Source organism: Ailuropoda melanoleuca, chromosome 11 (assembly GCF_002007445.2).
Source record: "Ailuropoda melanoleuca isolate Jingjing chromosome 11, ASM200744v2, whole genome shotgun sequence".
Taxonomy (NCBI): domain Eukaryota; kingdom Metazoa; phylum Chordata; class Mammalia; order Carnivora; family Ursidae; genus Ailuropoda; species Ailuropoda melanoleuca.
In genome coordinates, this window is record NC_048228.1 from 44184323 (window position 1) to 44201690 (window position 17368).

Here is a 17368-nt window from a genome sequence, read left to right on the forward strand (position 1 = left end):
TAATTTTTGAGGTTGTTATTCTAGAGTGGATGGACAACCTCCTGAACATGGTACTTATTTCTGGGTGCCACATATTAAGGAAACATTGACAGCAGGCAATAGGTAATAATAAGAGGGGTCAAAATCACATTAAGAACCTGCAAATATTCTGCCTACAATGGAGACTTTGGTGCATGCAAAGCCATCTTTACATATGAAATTATACAGATCTAGAACCAGTGATAAAAGTTATAGGGAGACCATGGTTCAATATCAAGAAGAACCAATTTAACAGTTGGAGCACTCCAGATATGTGACACTGAGATTAACATCTTTGGAAATTTTGCAAGAAGGTATATTATTCAGGGTTCTCCAGAGAAATAGGGCTAATGGGAGAGAGAAAGAGAGAGGCAGATTTATTTTAAAGAAGTGACTCATGTGATTATGGAGGCTGACAAGTCCCAAGACTTACAGGGTGAGTTGGCAAGCTGGAACCCCAAGAGAGTTGATGGTAGAGTTCTAGTTTAAGACCAGCAGGCCCAAGAGTTAGGAAGAGCCAAGCTTGCAGTTTGTGTCCAAAGGCACAAAGAGCTGTTATCCCAGGTAAAAGACAGGTAGGTGGAATTCTCTTTTACCTGGGACAGAGTCAGACTTTTTGTTCTATTCAGACTGCAAGTGAATGGACAAGATCCACCCACATTGGGAAGGCAATCTGCTTTACACAGTCAACTGATTTAAATATTAATTTCATCTCCCAAAGCCCTTACAGAAACACCCAGAAGAATGTTTGACCAAATGTCTAGTCATCTTGCAGCCCAGGCAAGTTGAAACAAAATTAACCATCACAAGAAGACTCCAAAGTGGGGTAGAAGTTTGGGCTAATAACCTACACAATCCTTTTGCAATGAGACCAAGGACACCAGGACTACAAACACAGTCAGGATTTTTTTTTCCTCATCCCTAAAGTGCCTCCGTTTCCAGGAAAATTGAGGCTAATAACTCATTTTGGTGTGTTGATATCTGAAATCATGATATCTATGATGCTTGAGAAACTAATAAAAGGATGCAGTCACAGAGAACTTAAAAAATGTCAGTGAACTTAAAAATCTAAAGAATTGAAATCTGCTTTTCTGCCTGCTGCTTTTCTGTAAGTATACCTATTCTAAATTAAAACAAAAACATAGCAGGGGCACCTGGGTGGCTCAGTTGGTTAAACAACCGACTCTTGATTTTGGCTCAGGTCATGATCTCAGAGTCATGAAATCAAGCCCCGACTCAGGCTCTGCACTGGTGTGGAGCCTGCTTAAGATTCTCTCTCTCGGGGCGCCTGGGTGGCACAGTCGTTAAGCGTCTGCCTTTGGCTCAGGGCGTGATCCCGGCGTTATGGGATCGAGCCCCACATCAGGCTCCTCCGCTGTGAGCCTGCTTCTTCCTCTCCCACTCCCCCTGCTTGTGTTCCCTCTCTCGCTGGCTGTCTCTCTCTCTGTCGAATAAATAAATAAAATCTTAAAAAAAAAAAAAAAATTCTCTCTCTCCCTCTGCACCTTCCCCCCCAAAAAAAGATAAAATTAAAATAAATAAATAACAACAAAAGCATAGCAGCAATGGGGAACTGTTCAGAGTTCCCCTTTGGTGTCATATGTATCACAAAATATGCCAGATTTAGGACCATAAAATCTAAGTTCAAGTTCCTGCTCCGTGTCTAACAACATGACTTTGAGCAAATCACTTAATCTCTCAAGACCTTTTTTTTTTTTGCTTCATCTCTTTCAAAGAAACACTTTCAAAAAGCTAGAAATATTACTTTCATACAAATATATAATGAATACCTGTCAAATATTTATTTAACTCATTAATGAGGAAACCAGCAGTATGGTAAAGTTATTTCAAAGGGTGATAAAAGAGATACTTGTTAAGTTTGCTGGAATAAAATTGCTAAATTCGATACCAAAATGGAATAAGATACACAACTAGTTAGTGTCTTACAGAACAATAAAACCTTTATATAAGACAAATTCTTACTCTTGCAGCTAAGAATCATTTGCATGTCTATTGGTTTTCTACCAGTTAACATCTACCCTTCAAGTGTTTAAAAACATCCTAGTCACAGTAAACTAAGTCAAACAAAGATACCTAACCCTGGGAGAATTAGATAATCCTGTAGGCACTGTGGCACGGAAAGGACAGGTGACCATCTTTTTGCCTACTTCCAAATTTTGAAAATTGTTCTTAACATCTAAATAATAGGAATAATAATGTCTACCTTCTAGTTTGTTATGAGGCTTAAATGAGAAGATGTATATGGAAATGTTCTGCTCTGAAAAGCGTCACCCAAATATAAAATATTGTTATCATTTCCAGGGGCTTTCTAACTGAATCAGCATCTACCAAAGACTTTCAAGCTACTCACTGCCTTTTCCTCTCCTCTCTTTCCCAAACTCAGCCACTAGCCACAGTCTAGTGAACAACTGGAATATTATCTTTACCTTCTTTCTTACCACCCCCTGTATCTTATCAACCACCACACCTTATCTATTCACCTTCTATCTCCCATCTGTTTAATTATCTCCTACTTACCTTTCAAGCCTCCGCTTAAATGCTACATCTCCAGATCTCTTTCCTAATCTCCAAGAGCAAATGCCCTGTCCCTACAACTGTTAGATCCCATGATACCATGGAATTCCCCATTCCTAGAACATCATACTACATAATAAAATATTTTAATCTTTTTTTTTGTCTTTATTACATCTTCTTTGATGAGATTCGTCCTTCACTGTCTTCTTCAGTATTTTCATCCCAGTCCTTGGTACATTGTAGGAGTTCAGTAAATATTTAATTAAATGTAGAGGTAGAAAGAAAATACATAAGTAGAAGAAAATGAGTGCACAGAATAAGGTGTGCACATATAAAAATAAATAAATAAAAGGCTATCACGAAAGGATGTAAGGGAAGAGAAATCATAGCTCAGGAGGGAGGCAAAGGAAAGTAAAGGGAGCTGATACATAAGACAGTCATAAAATCTGAGAGGTGCATGGACCTTAGAAATCATGTTGATTCCCCTACTCATTTTACACATGAGGGATCCAAAAAGTTAGTAATTTGCCCCAAATCACACAAGTTAGTAACTTAGCAGGACATCACTCTTGGTTCCATGACTCCCTGGTACAATACCACCAGGCAATGACTGTCTGCAGAAGGAGAGAGGGGAACTAGTGGAATCTCTTCTTTACCCTTAACAAGGGTGCTGGCACTCAGTCACTTACTTATTCTCTGTATGAGTTTCAAGGTAATAATATGAGCTAGACAGATAATATTCTGATTCATTGTTTCCTGGGCCCATGCCCATTCACCTTATATCTGAGTAATAATGTATCCCTACAAGTCTGTGCTGTCATTCTCCTAAGAGTCCTTGAACACTCTCAACAGTCTTGTGGGAAATGGAGGGTTAGGGGTTGCTTTTCCAGAGACGATGCAGAGTGGCTAATTTCTTTCTCTCCTCCCCCACACACCCATTTCAAACTCATCCATCAGATCTCAGGAAAGTACAATACATGAAACAACAAGAATAAAAGCCTTTATATTAAATTCTTGTGGGTGAACTTTGCAGATAAAGCAGAACAATCTGATCTTAGCAAGTTAAATGGTTTGCAAATCACAATGTGCTGCACCCTTCAGATGCATCCTTATGTAAAATAAATCACTTCGTATTATCATAACAGTATTTGGGAAATTTGCAAGTGCGGTGGAGTAAGAGGGGTTTGCTTCAGAAAATCTACATATATATATTTACATCTGTATGAATTTATACCAGGGGTCTCCAGCCATTTAGGAAGAGACAACTAATTTTTCACTCATCTACAGCCATAGTAGATTGATAGAAATACTGAAACAAGGGAAGGGGGACTAGAATGTAAAGAAATGGAAAGGAAGAATAAGGGATGCAGTCATTGAGTCCTTGAGTATGTAGAATCACAGACAAGCACAGAAAGGAGAGGGCTTGTCATTGCTAGATCTATGCCACTCTCTTATGGAAACCATAGTAAGCTTCATAGGAAGATTGCAGGATGGGATAAGGCTATAAGATACTCTGGTTGATACTGATCTGTGAACTGCAGACCATATATACTAAATATATACATTTTTTCACACTTTATGCAATTGCATGCATGTGTGTGTGTGTGTGTGTGTGTATTTGTGCGTTTGTGTATATACACAAATGTACATAAAGTTTGCTAAACAAACAAAAATATTAGCAGCTTACTGTTGGTAGGACATCTACTTTCACATTATGCCTTGAGACTACCACATATTTTCCTATCACTAGTATGTGTGTGAAAACAACCTGAGAAGGTTAGAACTTCAACTTGCATTTGAAAGATACAAAATACAAAGTAAACTGTACAATGACTGAATCTACAAATTAAAGGAACATATGAGTATTTACGTGTGTGTGCATATGCACAAACATACACACATCCCTCTTTCCTTCATATAAATGAATGCAGTACTTGCTACAAAAATTATCTGCCCAATAACAATCTCACTACTCTATCTTTCTTTGCCAGGTAGGTTATACTCCCAAAAACAAAAATATAATAAGGGTTTTTTTTTTAATTGTGTAATCAATTGAAACAAATTTTAGAGTTTTTAAGTTATATCATTGCAATCATAATAGCTATCAGTTAGTAAATGTTTCCTTCTATGCTGGGAACTATGCTCTAAGCAAAAACAAAACAGAACAAAACCAAAAAACACAACAGCTCTATCCCAACAATTCAGACATAAGCCTTACTGAAGAAAAGTTAGTAATATCATCTTTATTTAAAAAGACAGTGTGTATATTGCTGACTTTAAAATACAATGATCACACATGAAAAATCCCCCAGTGCTGATAAGACAGAAGTTGATTTATTTTACTTAGGCACGTAACTGAAAAGTGCAGCACACTGCAATTTGCAAATCATTTAATATATCTCGTTCAGATTGCTCTACTCTTATTGCAAAGTTTAATCAGATAGTATATATTAGGAAAAAATTATTCACCAGGTTTTTTATGCTATATTCTCTTAAAGTCTACTGGGAAAGGTGAAATTCAAAAAAATAAAAAAATAGGAGCTGCAAATTAAGTTAATTGAGACGGCAACATTTTTTTCAGACAAGACATGATTCAAGATGAACAACATTCATTCTATAAGACAAAGAATCTTCTGGAAGGCTGTAAGCTCTGTATCTGGTCAGGAGTCTGAAGTCACGATAGGTCAGTAGGCAGTCAAGAAGAAAAGCTAGATGCAAACTGAGGGAAAACAAAGACAAGCTGGAACCTATACCTGCTTCCCACCATGTGAAACCCCAACAGTGAAGGTGACTTGCAGAAAAAGCTGGTGCCTCCCACCTTTCAGTCGTGCATATGCCTGGCCTTGGTTCAGAGAAGCTGAAGTTGCTGATGCAGTCAAAGCTGGTAGAGCTCCATGGGCAGCTGCTGGCCCACACCGCAGAAGACAACCTACAGACAGCGGTCTTTACAGCCCCTTCCAGAAAATCAGTAGCAGTGTAGGTGACTTTCCAAGTGCAGTGGCTGCTGCCCCGCTTGGGCCTGCCAACTCTCCCTCCCATATCTCTCTCCTGGTCAACTCTAACCCAGAACCATAGACAGAGGGGAATTCTAGGAGACATAGTTCCAACCTAGCTAAGCTGACCCAGTACAAAGCCAACCCAATGAATTCGTAAGAATTCTTTTTTTTCCTATCTGGTTTCTTTTGTTTGTTTGTTTCTGTAAAATGTTTCTGCTTGCTATGAACCACATCACTGCGCCCCTAGCAATATACCTTTGCGTGCAGATAAAGTCAAGGATTTGCATTTCCAAATCCCAGATGAAAAAAAAATTTCTTTATGCTTTAGGTCCCTGATTCCACTGCATTTTAGCCCCCAAAAATATGTTTCTCTAATAAAAAAAAAAAATAGCCATGCCTCATCTCACAACCTTGAAAACTCCACCAACAGCGAATCAAACATACTTTCATTGTCCAGCAGCAAAAGAGGTAAAATTAAGCAGTTCGGTTTGGAGCAATGACGAGGCCAACTTAAATCTTTAGTGTCATCCCTACAGCTAAAAAGTCCACCTTCTTTACATACTGTTATTTACTGTAACTTAACTTCATTAGTGTAAAAGATATTATTTCATTTTTAATATTGAGGTCTTTTAAATATAGAAGACTCAAAAGTAGAGGACAACCTCTTTTTTCAGACACATTAAACCCTTATCTCTATTTGATTTTTCAAACTTGTGAGGCACAAACTGTCTAGAGTGGAACACTCGGAGTCTCTTTTCTGCCCTGTAAAGTCAACAGTTATGGTGCTAAAGTTTAATCAATCCCATAAAATGTTACTCAGAAAGTGACCTGGTGTTTGGCCTGAAGTACATCTCCTACATTAAAAGGCACTTTCAATGCAGCCAGAACAGTGTTATTGAAAGAGATAACTAATAGATACCTGGACAGGGATGGGAAAAGGGAGGGTGGGGGGAAGAAAAGTCAAATGGGAGAGAAGGCCACGAAAATCCCATTTTCAAGCATTTCCCTAAGGAGATGTGGTTGCACAGATGAACGCACAGGTTGAATAATAAAGGTCTTTTATATTATTTCAAGCAGAGAGCTCCATGAATTTCATAGTGAAACCAGACACAGTGTTTCCTTCTGGTACAAACCAGAGATGCCAAGACACAAGGCAGGAGGAGAGCCTGAACAGAGGTCACTGATACGAGACACGATTTTGGAAACAGCAGCACTGCTCACACCAATTATTATTATTATTTTTTAACAAATGAGGCTTTCAGTAGTCACATACACATACTGGGAATACAACCCCTTTAGTTCTGAAGTCACACACACTTATTTATTTGATGTGTGTACAATGTTCGTTGATTTGAATAAATATACATGCATAAGAACTTAAAATGTGTTCGGTTTTGAAAATGCAAATATAAAAAAATAAAATTAATTCAAACTCTGCCATTTTGGAGAGGAAACACCCATAGTAAAAATGAAGCTACCTCCGTTCCGTGTATCTCCAATTCTACCTTCAAGAGGTAACCCCCACAGTCAAACGCTTATCCTTCCAGCTGTTTTTCTACACCTGTACAGATATATGCAACCAGTGTATCTTCCTCAACCCCTAAATGAAAACTCAGGCAGGCCCTATGAATTTTCCAGTCTCCCTTAGGTAGCAGCCACTCCCATGGTCACTTTTAGGCCTCACAAAAAAGGCTCAAATCCATATTTCATGTGTTGAAGCACGGTAATCCTCAAAACTTCTCCTCCACCTGAAGTTCAAGCTTCTCTCCTGCAGATACGTGGATGCTGCTCAGACGAGAGCCAGACAGGACACCTGTATTTGGGGAGAGGGTGTAACTGATTTCTTCTCTGTTTCACCACCTAGCATTTCTACTCCTACTCAGAAACTGCACTTTCTTATCCCTCAAGGTCATTGTGTCAGAAGAAGGGAGAACCTCTCTTAATGACTAATTGTCATAAGCTGACTTTGGGCTTCTCAGACCTTCAGAAACCTGAAGCTGGTCCCCCTTCCACCTACACTGTTGCGACGGTCTCATCTACAGTTGCCTTACGTTGGTGAATTCACCTCTCTTCCTGCCGGTCATGACTTCTTTCTCAGCCCCAGGAATCCAGCTGTACCTCCGGTTTCTCTCTGCTGCTCTGATGATTCCACAAGTGTTGCTCTCGGGCAGGGTCTAAGAACAAACCACACCAGGGTTTGATCTGCGTGTGTGTGTTTCTCTGTCCCTCTCATGCACAGCCCACCTGCAGTTCACCAGAAGCACACCTAGATCTTCTACCCACCAACTCCAGAACTGAGAGCAGCCAAAGCAGCCACTTTCCCTTTGGGTCTACTGCCAGTTATCTCCACCTCTTTCCATTTCTCAGTTGGAGTTCAGACACCAGTCTACCGTGAACAATTACAGGGTACACATATCATACTTTCCAAGTGGCCCCACTGAAACCTTTCTCACCAAGTTCAAGGTGAGGGGCAGGTACCCCACATACCCCATTCTACGGGAAGGAGAGGGGAACTCAGCACAACTACAATTCTACCCAAATGCCATATTCATAAACCTACGTTCAATCTCTACTCCCCTGGATTTTTTATGTCCTCAAGGTATGAGGGGTTTTAGAATCATCCATCTGATTTTCAGCCTATTTTCTAAGTCCTACAGGTCTCACCACTCACTTTATTTTTTTAAATAAAGTTCTTTAATAGTTTACATTTAATTGGTTTGTGTTTCACTAGTCACTTTAATATCTGATATCTATCTGTCTTGGTTGAAACTCCTATTTAATATCATTTTATACATATACACAGAGATGTATGTGCATTCATGAATGTGTTTATATTGGGGCACCTGGGTGGCTCAGTCGTTAAGCGTCTGCCTTCGGCTCAGGGCGTGATCCCAGAGCCCTGTATCAGGCTCCTCCACTGAGAGCCTGCTTCTTCCTCTCCCACTCCCCCTGCTTGTGTTCCCTCTCTCGCTGGCTGTCTCTCTCTCTGTCAAATGAATAAATAAAATCTTTAAAAAAAATACATATAAATAAGATTATTTGTTATATTTATGCCCCAGTTTTACAGAATCTTTTAAAAATGGGCATTGTGGCTAAACTAAAAATTCTTGTCTCTTTGAATGCAATTGTTAAAATATACGATGTTATAATTATTTAGATTATTTGATTCAAATAAGGTTGACTTCTTATATATGCTTCTGATTTCTCTGTTTCTTCTCAAGTTGAATCTAAAATCGGTTAATTCAGAGCAGAAATTAGCCAGGTTCAAGTTAATACAGGTTTGGCTCTACTTCTCTTTTTCAAACTCTTTTTTCCCCTTCCTTTTTCTGAATGTATCAAATGTCTTTTCTGTTGTTGTTACATAAAGATAGCAACAAACGGCAGGTCAGAGTTTGGTCCACTCTGAAGAAAGCATTTCCCCAACATCTGAATTCCGTGAAATGCAACACAAGAGAGAATAAATATTTTCCCAACTTTTAAGAAACTCCATCTATTGTTGTGTTTTCATCATGGAAGATAATTATGGTGTTCTCCAAATAAATCAATACATTCTGAGATTTTCAACTGCTTATAGTGTGCTCATCTACTGTTCTTAATGCAAAGGACTCACAACTTCCCTCCTATAACCCCAGGAACAGAAGGGATAGTAAGCAGCCTCCATAATATTCTGCTCAAGAATGTTTTAAGGCATCCTAAAGGAAACATTCTCCAACACAGTTTGTTTTGTTATGTGTTCAATAACCATATGTTCATTTCTATGTGGATAATGTGCAGCATAATAGATACCTGCAATGATTCGAGGAGAAGGCAATTATTGACTCAAGGGGGTTTTACTGATTAGACTCTGAATGGCTCAAACATGACCAGAACTCCAATTGGGCATTATTAAAAGTTTGCTTTGATTCTTGGGTATTCGTCCTTTTGTGCATAACTAGCTTCTAAAAAGCACATACTACCTCCCATGTTCAATGGGATGCTACGATTAGTTATGATCCAAAAGCACAATGTCATTTTACATTTGAATAAACCTTACTAAACTTGCTCCCAACTGAATACTTTTCACACGTGAAATCGTAACTTTAATTCAAAATAAGTCCTGAGACATTTACAGGGCAGTAAATGAGGCTAGTGAACGTATAAATGAAAAAATGAACAATGCAGTTCTATAATGCAGGTAGATAAAGACAACCTGAAAAGTAAAATGGGAAAATACATTCCTGGGCAATCCCTCTGTTCCAGGGGAAAAGGGGTTGGGGGATTTAACCAACAATAATAATGTCATCAATTGTTATAGAAAATGCTTGCTTATTTGGTTCTCACAAAAGCCTATGTAGTAGGTGGGGGTAGAAGATCATTAATCACAGACAAAGCTACTGGGGTTTAGAAAGCTTATCTTTTCCCCAAGGTCATATAATTACCAAGACACCTTCATTCAACATATATTTATTTGTCAGGCACCTAGAATTAAAACAATGTGACAGAACAAAGAATGACTAAGTGACTATTTAAATATTGAGTGATCAAGTGAAGTCCTCTCTAGAGTAATGGAATTTAAGCTGAAATCTAAGACAGAAGTTCAGCCAAGGAAGATCAATCAGAAAAGCTTACCATGGAGAGGCCATGAATACAAAGGTGAGACAGAATTGGCTAGGTTCAAGAACCAAAAGGCTAGTGGGCTGGAGAGATTGAGCAAGGAGTTCTGGAGAAACTGGCCCTCAGCATGATCCCGAAGGATCTCCATCTCTGGCATTCATACCCTTTTGTAGTCCTCTTACGATGTACCAGAGTTGGTCTGCATTTCCAATAAAATATAGCTGATATGATGGTATATCACTTCTGAGATTAGGTTATGAAAAAATTGCATCTCTCTCTCTCTCTCTCTCTCTCTCATCATCCACTCTGGGGGAAGCCAGGTGTCATCTCATGAGCTCACCCAGACAACCTATGGAGAAGCTTATGTGGCAAGGAACCAAGGCCTTTCAACAACACATAAGTAAGCTTGGAAGTAGATCTTTCAACCCCAACGGAGCCCGACAAAACTGTAGCCCCAGCCAACATCTTGACTGCAATCTTAGGAGTCTCTCAACTAGGATCCTCTGGGTGGCTAAGGAGGTTAAGTGTCTGACTTTTGATATTGGCTCAAGTCATGATCTCAGGGACCTGGGATAGAGTCCCATGAAGGACTACATGCACAGTGGGGAGTCTGTTTCAGATTCTCTCCCTCTTCCTCTGTCCCTCCCCCTGCTCACACGCTCCCTCTCCCTCTCAAATAAATAAATAAATCTTAAAAAAATATAAAAGTCTCTCAACTAGGAGTATTAAGTTAAGCTGCTCCTGGGTTCCTGACTCACAGAAACTATGAAATAATAAATGTTTGCTATTTTAAGCTGCCAATTTAAGGTAATTCGTTATGCAGCAATAGATAACTAATACCAATTTCTAAATCAGTGATCTTTTCACTAGCCTGTGCTATTAAAAGAATCTTATTAGAGATTCTTTTGTACTGTAAATCATTAACTTTAATTTAACTACTGTAAGACTAGATTTTCATTATATTGGCTTGTTTGGTGAGGCCCACCTCTAACAACTGCAGAGCTTGGGGTAAGAGTACAGATGAAAGCCCACATACAACATATCTAAGTATTTAAAACTTCTGACCAAGCTAACTAATTGCTAAATAAAATGTGTCCTATCCTTTTATATTGACAAACATACCTTTATAAGTTCCCAGAAGACCAGATTCCCAGATTTTTAGGAATTCAGTACATGGATACAGTAGGCCCAGGCCCTGGACACAGGCTAGTGGCATGCCCCCCTTTTTTCTTGCTCCGGGCTCTATTCTACACCTTAAGGAACTTGTTACACACACAAGTGAAATCCCCCAAACTACAAGTCCAAATTCAATTCACATTCCACCATAAAGAGCTATGCTGTAGCTACCCCTGGGAACTAGGAAGGTACGCTGGATCGGGAAAAAGTCAACAGAGGTCCTGACAGTAGGTTTGGGACTTTTGGGGCAGAAATCCCTTGATCTCTCGTCCCTGGTCTAGAAGGCAAAACATGGCTCTTCATGGGCATACCCCATTCATTGACTCTGCAGACTCTTTGCCCCATTGGGGGGGATATTGATGGAGGAAAGCCTTCTAAAGCATGAGACCTTTGGAAGGGGCCCCTCATGCCTGAGTGGAAGCACAGTACTGCAGAAATCCTCTCAAATAAGTAGAAATGGTGATTTACTATAAGCTTTCTGAGATGTCCCACAGAACTCCAAAGAAGAGAAATGCACCAAGCGTCAAGAAGCACCTCGAACCAGAGATTCAGAACACTCTCACTTGTGTTTTTCCATCTCTAACCTGTGATTTGATTTGTATTTTCTGTATGTATCACTTGCCCTCTCTCTAGACTCATTTTTTTCTACTTTTCTTGTCAATATAGTAGAAAACAAGGCTACTAGAATTGTCAGCCACCCAAAGAGAATGTTCTCATTGGCCCATTTGGGCCAGATTCCAGCTTCTATACTAATCTTCTGAGTCAGGAGGTAGAATTATATTGTACTAATATAAGGCAGCAATGGCTGTAACCTTGAAGGCAGATGGGAGAGAATATTTCCTAAAGGAAAAGAGTCCTTCCTTTATTTGTGCTCAATATGTTCATATAAAGTAGAATTTTATTTATTGAGATTATAAACAATTACAAAATTTAAATAACTCAAAGTTTTCACAAATATTAAAGAAATGAAAAATAACCTAGAAAATGGGCAAGAAGTCTTCAGGAGACTAGACGTCTAAAGAGAGTAGAGCAGGGTTGTCACATACAATTTTGCAGGTTCTGCAATATTCAACTTCTAGGATGCACCATTCTTGATGACCCTATGTGACAGAGTCAGTCAATGAAATGTTCAGGGAAGGAAATTGGCTTTTTGTGGCAGAGATTGCTTGGTCTTTAGTTATAAGCCTTTTGCATGAAAATCATTACTTTTTTTAAAGCCTATATTTTTAAAATTTCTAGTTGTTTATAGTCTGCATACTCTGGTTAGCTGCATCGAAATGATCTTTTTAAAAATTATTTGCTAATTCAGATTTACATAAGATGGCACACATGATTTTTTTCAGATCTGCTTAAAACAAAACTAGAGTACTAATTTAAATAAGCTTCTGAGAAACAACCAGAATATGCATCCCTTTGGTCTTTTTCAGAGTCAAGGCAGAAATTTCTTGGGAGGAAATACCATTGACTCATCTTTGTAATTTGAGCTGCTGAAGGATGAAATGCATGCATTAGAGCTCACCAGAAAGTCAAAGCAATTCACAGGAAACATATCAACTCACCATAAAGTTACAGGAAAAGTTGTATGTTTTCAAGAAACTTAATTGGTAAACTTGGTCTATTCTCCTGGGCAATTTAAGCATATAATCTCAAGCAATTCACTGGAAACCCAACTCAGCATAACCCTCAATTATTGAGACATTTCCCAATACTAAACTTTCAAAACAAAGAAGAAAAAATAATCATAGGAATATAAAATGTAACAAAAATTTCTCCATAAAAATTTTTCCACTAATAATAACCTCTTATATGGACTTCCCATGCAGACCATATTTTGAAAAATTCTGTGTTCCAAGTTGTAATTATTAAATATTATTTATTTAGTCAGTGATCATAGCTGTTATTCTGAGTTTCTGATTTATCATATAACAAAATTATGGTCAAAAGCAGAGAATCTACTATTTTAATTAATTTCGACAACCTCATTAATGTTAATAAAAAGTTCTATTACATTTGTTTAAATAGGGAAAATAATTCACTGATACCCATTATTACATTTGAACCCATTAGAGTTCAAGGACCTCAGTCTAGAAACCAGAGTTCTAAAATCATCATAAATTAAATTTACTCTCTTAAACTTACATTCGTAAGTATATGCTAAAATATACATATATATAGAAAAATTATATATTGAAAATGTTCAAGATAGAGACCACAAGGTAATATTGGAATCACCAGAGATTAAAACTGTTAGTAACAAAAATATATATGTTATTTGCAAAGTTTCTCAGTGAGGAATATAAAAGCATAATATATTCTCTCAGTGAGCTTGGAGGACACTGGGAGTTATAAGACATTTATTCATTCATCCAATCAGCAAATTCATATTGGACACCACTGTGCACCAGACTTTGTTAAGTACTTGGAAATTAAAGACAAATCCCTGCCTTCAAAGTACTCACTAACCAGTGGAGGAAGGAGCTGTAAATAAATAAGTGTTACAATAGGCACTGATATCTAGTAGAATAGAGGCATGAAGGAGAAGTAGTCAACAATATTTGGAGTTTTAGGAAAACTCAACCGAGAAAAAATTAGAAGTTATTAGACATACAGACTTGGAATAGGATATTCCTGGTGTTAAGAGAATGGTTAGTGAAGAAACTAAAAGACTGTCACAGTCTGGCATGCTTGGAGAACTGCAAGCAGGATATCAGTGACACCATCAGCCCGGAAATTGGAGCAGGGGAAAGGGTACAGCAAGAGATAGGAATAGGAGAGTTTACAAAATAAGGCATATACATTAAAAAACTTGATGTAAAATAGAATACTATCAAAATTATTATAGACTTACTCTACTAGGCAATGGAAATCCATTGTAGGTTTTTTAATGAGTAACTGACACAATTACTAGGCTATATTTTCTAATAAAATAAAAAGTAAATTAAAACCTTAATACCAAAACTAAACAAAACAAAGAAGGTACAAAAGAAAACAGAACAAGATTCCTCCAAAACCCTTTGGAGTTTATCAAAGGGATGCACAGATGGTTCAATATTTGAAAATCAATCATTGTAATTCACCATATTAACACTCTAAAGAAAGATGTATGATCATATCAATTAATGCACAAAAAGCATTTGACAAATCTCAACATCCATTTATGATAAAAATTACAGCAAATTAGGATATAAAAAAACCTGATCCTCAACTTGAAAAGGAGCATCTACCAAAAAAAGAACAAAACAAAAACACAAAAAACTGTAGTTAACATCATATTTAATGTTGAAAGACTGAATGCTTTCCCCTAAGATTGGGAGCAAGGTAATAATGTCCAATCTCATCACTTCTATTCAACAAAATACTAGAGAAGTTTTAGCTAGTGAAAAAAAGGAAAAATTTAAAAAATACATTTAGATTTAAAAAGAAGAAATAAAACTGTCCTTTTTCACAAACACCATGATTGTCTGCCCCCCAGAACACGCCCTGCAACTAAAAAGTTCAGTAATGTTATAGCATACAAGGTCAGCAAACAAAAATTAATCATATTTTTATATATTAGCAATTTACAAATGAAAAATAAAACTAAAAATGAATACCATTTACAATAGATCCAAAAAAATTAAATACTTAGGTATAAATCTATCAAAACATGTACAAACTTAAGCTCTAAACTTATTAAAGAAAAGAAATTCCTTTGGGGATCTGAAAAAAGTTGAAAATGACACCCAAGGGAGAGAAAATAACATTTTCATCAGACATTTCAACATCAAGCTTCATTCCAAAAATAAATGTGAGTAACATATCTAAGACACTTGTATTAGTCAGAGTTCTCTAGATGTGTATAGAGAGAGAGAGTTTCTTTTAAGGAATTGGTTCGTGCAACTATGGAGGTTGGCAAGGCCAAACTCTGCAGGGTAGACCAGCAGGCTACAGACTAGAGAAGACCCAACATTGCAATTCAAACGCTGCAGAATTTCCTCTTGCTTGGAAAAGATCAGTCTTTTGTCTTATTCAGGTCCTCAGCTGATTGGGTGAGGTCCATCCACATTATAGAGAGCAATCTGCTTTATTCAAAGTCCACTAATATGAATGTTAATTTAATCAAAAAACACTCACACAGAAACATCCAGAATAATGTTTGACAATATATCTGGGCATCATGGCCCAGCCAAGTTGACACACAAAATTAACCATCACAACACCTAAGGAAAGAAAATGTGAACTAAGAATTTTATATCCAAAAAAAAAAAATTGATTTTCAAGTATGAATGGCACAGACAAAATGTTAACATTAGGAACTCAGAGAACAGTATGCCCATGAATCCTTCCTGAGGAATCTATGAAAGTGAGCTTCAGAAAATCAAAATAGGGGCGCCTGGGTGGCACAGCGGTTAAGCATCTGCCTTCGGCTCAGGGCGTGATCCTGGTGTTATGGGATCGAGCCCCACATCAGGCTCCTCTGCTATGAGCCTGCTTCTTCCTCTCCCACTCCCCCTGCCTGTGTTCCCTCTCTCACTGGCTGTCTCTATCTCTGTCAAATAAATAAATAAAATGAAAAAAAAAGAAAATCAAAATAACCAGAGAAATATTAACATAAGAATTGGTAGAATTGAGAACTAGTAGCTTCTAACATTATAAAAGGAAAGACAACCTGACATGAGGTGCTTCCTAAAGGAACACCACACCACCTATGTAATATTGCCAAAAGGATTAAACTTGAATATGATCAAACCTCTGGATCCTGCTGACCATTTACAGAAAACATAGAGCACAGAAGAAAACTGAACTGCCCCTTGAGTATGCAATTAGAAAGAGCCAGCAAGTGGAAAATTATAGGTTGCAAGACTCAATTTTTCAACAAATAAAGAAGAGAAGAAAGAATAACCTATAGAGGAAAGAAATTAAATTCATAACAGATTTTTATATGCAAGATATTGAGGGATGCACACTGGGGTGATAAAACTGTAAAGAAATTCAGTGAGGGGTGACTGGGTGGCTCAGTCAGTTGAACGTCCAACTCTTGATTTCCACTCAGGTCATGATCTCAGGATCATGAGATCAAGCCCTAGTCAGGCTCTGTGCTGGGGACTTGTAGCCTGCTTGGGATTCTCCCTCTGCCTCTCTCTCTCTCTCTCTCTCCAAATATAAATAAATAAATAAATAAATAAATAAATAAATAAATACATGATTATAATAAAAATTAGGATACTGATTAATTTTGAGGGTAAGGAGATAGTTGTGATTAGGATGTTTGTAAGCAGGACCACAATATGATGTTATCAGGCCTGAGGTACTTCGCCTTCCTGGTTTCCTATCCCATAAAAACTTTTATAAGTTATGATTTATGACTGCGTTGGTATAAAGGTAAATACATTCATATATTAATACTATGTATTAAAACATTTCTTTTTTTTCTTAAAAAAAATTAAAGCATTTTCATGAGCCCCTAAAATAAATCAAATTATTTTTTAAAAAATTAAAATATTTTCTTGGCCCCTACAACAATTGTGGGTCCAGGCACTTTGCCTACTGGACCTAATGAATATGTCAGCTTGTTTCTTTTTTTTTTTCCTTTTTCTTTTCTTTCTTTCTTTCTTTCTTTCTTTCTTTCTTTCTTTCTTTCTTTCTCCTTTTTCTTTCTTTTTTTTTATGGAACACTTCACAAATTTGTTTGCCATCCTTGTGCAGGGGACATGCTAATCTTTCCTGTGTCATTCCAATTTTATTATATGTGCTGCTGAAGTGAGCACACAACAGCCTTGTCTCTGAGGTGGCTGATAAAGTTCTATTTCTTGAACTTGTTCTTAGTTACAGGAGTATTTGCCTTGTTCGCTAAGATATTTTAAAAATATAAATATATTATAAAAAGTAGAAAAACTTATACACTGAAAATTGTAAAACATTGATGAAGGAAATTAAAGAAGAGACAGATAAATGGAAAGACACCCATGTTCTTGATTTGGAAGAATTAATGTTGTTAAGATGTCCATACTACCCAAAGTGATCTACAGATTAAATGCAATTCCTATCAAACCCAATGGCATTCTTTACAG

The 17368-nt window shown here is 37.4% G+C and overlaps 1 non-coding gene across 1 annotated transcript; it reads right to left on the reverse strand.

The window, feature by feature from the left end:
• Positions 1-16958: 16958 nt before the first annotated feature.
• On the reverse strand, positions 16959-17065 carry LOC117804549. Its single transcript, XR_004629025.1, has one exon. It is a non-coding gene; the product is annotated as a U6 spliceosomal RNA (small nuclear RNA).
• Positions 17066-17368: the final 303 nt, after the last annotated feature.